The sequence below is a fragment of the Petaurus breviceps genome, unplaced genomic scaffold, assembly GCF_028583685.1.
Source record: "Petaurus breviceps papuanus isolate PSGF00001 unplaced genomic scaffold, PetGlider_PUasm1.0 90696, whole genome shotgun sequence".
Taxonomy (NCBI): domain Eukaryota; kingdom Metazoa; phylum Chordata; class Mammalia; order Diprotodontia; family Petauridae; genus Petaurus; species Petaurus breviceps.
In genome coordinates, this window is record NW_027187314.1 from 53,472 (window position 1) to 58,338 (window position 4,867).

The following is a 4,867-nucleotide window of genomic DNA, read 5'->3' on the forward strand; positions in this document are numbered from 1 at the left end:
GCAAAGGACCAACCTTGTCTTTCTGATTATAATTCTGTCATGACATATTCCTGAAAGCTGTTCCTTTATCTCCTTCAGACTATAGACTACAACTTTCTCAAGTCACAGGCATTCATACAATAGAACAAGTCTTCTTTCTTGGATCTCTTTTGGGTATAAAATGAGGGCTTCTTTTACTCTATGAATGTTTGAAGCCTGAGAAAGTTATAGAAAGTCTGGAGGAAACAAATAAAAATCTCTCAGGAAACCTATATTGCAGGAGAGACTATGTACAGAACTATTTCTAGGGTCTTTTTATGATAGCAGGAAAGCTCAAAACTAAAAGAAAAGTCTAGCAATACAGATATGGTTGAATAAGTTGTGGCATATGAATGTGATGGAGTGCTATTGTGCCATAAGAAATGAGAAAACAGGTGATTTCAAAAGACATAGAAAGATCCATATGAACTGAAGGACTAGGAAAGGTTTCTTGAAAAAAGGGAGACTTTATGAGATAGGAAAGAAACCAGAGAAGCAGAAAGAGGAAAGAGAGCTAGAAGGCAAAGTGATATAAGTAGGAAACTAGAACAATTTTTACAATACAAACTGTAGAAAACTTTCAGAAGTTTCTCGGCTTTGCTAATGAAATGTCCCCCTTCCCTAGATTATTATCTGAAAGGCTACAGGGCAGACAAGCAAGAGGATGTATTATGAAGGGAATGTTTGGGGGTCCCTTGACCTTGCTAGGTATAGTCCCCTATCCTAAACAGTTACCTGCAAAGGTTACTGGGCAGATAAGCAAGAGGGTGTGTAATCATTTTTGCTTATGCCTCTGGATATGGTCCTAGAATAATTCCCTGATAAGTAACTAACCTTAAGCAAGGGTAAATAGTGAACAGGATTAAGGGAGGCTCCTTCTACATTATCTGCATTCCTTTGATGTAGGATCTTTCTACATTGTCTGCATTCTTTTGGGGTGTCTACATTATCCTGGAGGGGGGGGGCGCATAAAAACTCTGTGAGCTCCTTGCATCTTTGGCTCTGTATGAAATGGTCCTGCAATAAACAGACTATTGATTTCACCCCCGTCTCATTATTCTCACTGCTCCCTAGCCCACCAACTGTGCTGGCCACAATAACCAACAATACCAATTATAAATACAATTTTGAAAGCTATAAGAGCTATATGATCAATATCATTAATATTCCTGATTCCAGAGGACTGATGGTTGATCATACCATCTACTACAGTAAAATGATCATTTTAGGGTGCAGAGTCTCTCACACACATAGCCTTTCAGGATTTTTTTTTTTGCTTGACTATGCATATTTTTATTGTTTTTCTTTTCTTCCAGTGGGATGAGGATGGGAGGGAAAAAATATATATATTTCTGTTCATTTCTTTAAAAAAATATGTGGAGTGTATATTACAGATGTGAAATATTGTATAATTTTTCAGATAACATCACAATATCATTTTTACTTAACTTTTACTGTTTTAAAAGAAATCTTTGACAAAGTAGGAGTAATCTATAAATGTTTGTAATATAAAACAAAACACTGAAATAAAACTTTAAAAAAGAAAGAAGATGAAGAATGGGATGGGAATGACTTCCCTGCAATTCTTCACAAATCCCATCAAAATATACACAGCCCATAAAAATATGTCTTTGGCTATACTGAATATTAAAATTATTTAACCACTAGAGGGCACTGCTAGCCACCAGTCTGATCCTATTTACCATAAACTCCAGAAACTAGGTGGTCCCCTTGCGCACTCCACCCAATGCCAGACAGCTCCAAAGAAATGCAAACATCTCTATGGTCTCCAGAGAACTGATAACCTCTTTCTCCCAGTTCTGCCTTTTGCTGGGTGACAGCTACTTATCTCATTATTCTAAGGGGCACAGTCAGTGAAGATTTATCAGATCAGACTGGCTCTGTTGCTCCCATCTCACAAGGAAAAATTCTTCTGTCCTCATTCAGCTGCATTTCATTAAGATCTAGTGACAGTAGCAAGGCATAATGGAGTCAAATGTTTTAAAGTCTCATATCATAAGATTCTTTTTATAATAGAAGGAAAGAAAACGGAATGAAACAAAGTAGATCTTACAGAACTATATCCTAAGGCAAGTGAAATAGACTTTATGATAAAGATTAAATGAAAAATTATGTAAAATGCTGATGACATTTAAAGCGGCCAAACAAATGAATTTATATTTAATAAAATCACAAGTCCTCTTGGATTAAGATAAACACACTAATTGGACTGAATATTCACTATTTTTATTTTAGATACTTTTGTTCCAACATTAAAAATATTACACAGATTAACATGCTACTGTATATAACTTATTTCTTTTTTTTTTTACCCATAGGTACAGAATCAACAGAATGGAATAAAATCATGATATATTTTTAAAAATAGCAGGTGACAGTGCCCACAGCTTTTTACAGTCTCAGGCCTCTCACCACCAATCGATAGGCATACCCTGAACCCAAAGTTTAAGGAAAGATACAGTCAAATTGTTTAGCTTCATTAGCTTCTCTCTCCTCTCTCCTCCCAAAGAACAAACAGAGGAGATATAAAATAAAACATATTAAAATATAAAATAAAACACTTCCAATTTAGACCCCTAGGAGAATCACAGTCAAGTTAAGTAAAGGACTAATGAAATTAGAATAACTTGACTCTTCCTTGTAATACATGAATTTTGATTTGGGGTCACCCTAGCACAGAAAAAAATCTCCTTGGGACATTTATGAGCAGTTGGGAGTCATTGGTCTCTAAGGACCCTCCCATCTCCACATCTATGATCCTATGAACCATGATTTCTTTCTGCCTACTCTTTCATTTATGTGACTCTTCCAGGTTCTCCTGACTCTATTTGAATTACAAATCTATTCCTACACAAAGGAACTGCAGGCATATAACAGAAGATTGTTGGCAAAGCTAGAGCAAATGTTCTCCTCTATGATAACCATCTGCACTGGTAGCAGAGTATTAAGGAGTCATTTCCACCCCCAAGTAACTCTGTGATCTGTAAATTTATTTCAATTTCAAGTTGGAGGAGACATTAGAACTCATCTAATCCAGAGAAAGCTGAGCCCAAAGAAGTTGAGGCTAATCCAAGATCATATAGCAAATCCAGAATCTCTGGTGCTTTTTTTGTAGTAGCTCAGCTTTATGGGGAATACCTATCAGATGTCTCATCAAATACGTGATGAGTGTGGATAACCTGAGACATGAGGCTAAGTTTATCAACTGAGACATAAATATTACCTGTGTGGCAAAGTATAATTATTTATTTATTATGTTACCTACATAATAAATAAAATAAATAAATAAAAGTTAGAGCCTTCTAAATGTTTCTATTCTCAGGGCTGCATGCAGAAACTGGCACTCTAGAAATAGTGGTGAAGGAACAAATTGCTCCCCTCAATCCCCCATTGACTAACTGACCTTTCAATCATCATCAGTCATCCAACAATTATTTTAATGGGTTGTTTTATTGCTGCTAGCTGAACTTTTGCTGAATGACAAGACAGACAGATATCCAATGACCCAAAGTACAGGACTACATGATTTGTTTTCCTTCTTCCTCTTACTCCCCACCAATTCATCATGAGAAGAAAGTTGTAAATAGAAGTCTGAAGATGCAAAATGGCATTTCCAGAACACCAGTAGGCACTTTGTTGCTGTTGTTCAGTCATGTCAGACTCTTCCTGACTGCATTTGGGGTTTTCTTGGCAAAGATACTGGAGTGGCTTGCCATTTCCTTCTCTAGGGGGTTAAGTGACTTTGCCCAGGGTCACACAACTAGTCCCTGAGGCTAGATTTCAACTCAAAATGAATCTTCCTGACTCCAGACCAGTTGCTCTATCTACTGTGCCACCTAGGTGTCCAAAAATAGGTACTACCATCTGATCAATAGAAGGGGTGAGAAGGAAGGGAGTTAAGACAAAGGAGGAAAAAGAAATTTCTGGGTGAGGGCCAAGTATCCACAAATGAATACCACTTGGTACTTCAAAGTACCAAAATGATTTTCCTAAAGTGTGAGTCTATGTCACCTGCCCCAAAATTTCTTTAGCTTCTATGAACTCTAGAATCAAATATAAAATCTGTTTAGCATTTAAAGTTCTTCACAGCCTGTCTTTCCAAGATCCCTTACACATTTTTCTTCTCCATGAACTCTACCATGTTACCATACTGGCTTACTTGTTCAGCACACTTACTGATAAATTCATTTCCCATCTCTCTTGCCTTTTCACCAATAGACACCCTCCCCCACACCCCACTTCGGCCCCCACCCAGATCTGTGATTCACTCTTACTTCATCTACCCTTCTCCTTCTAAGAACAAATTCTTTCAAGACTCAGCTCCAGTGTAGCTTTCTAAGTAAAGCCCTGCCAGATTTCTATTCTGGTCTTCCTCTCATTGCTAGTACGCTTCCTAATAAAACTGCAGTAACTTCTCAATTTATTTTGTATATACTTATATTGTACAGATACATACACATCCATTCAGTACATTGTATTACCAGAGATTAGCATAGTGCTTGGCACATAACAGGCATTTAATAAATGTTTGTTGATTAACAGATACATTGGGTGATTCATTATAGCTTTGTCCATCTCCAGATAGCTAATTCATATTTCCAATGAAATTAGCCCATGCTAAGAAACCTATCATCTGCATTGTAAATAATACCAGTTCCACTTTGTATTTTGATCAAGTACAGCTAGTTTGATTAGAGTATAAAATCACCATCCATAGAAAATTGCCCTTTAATCTATGGAGCATTTTCTTTACTTCACAAGGAGTTTGTTACATGGTGGTAAATCCTCTTTGATGAAAAGATGAAATTCTGATTACTGTCACTATTTA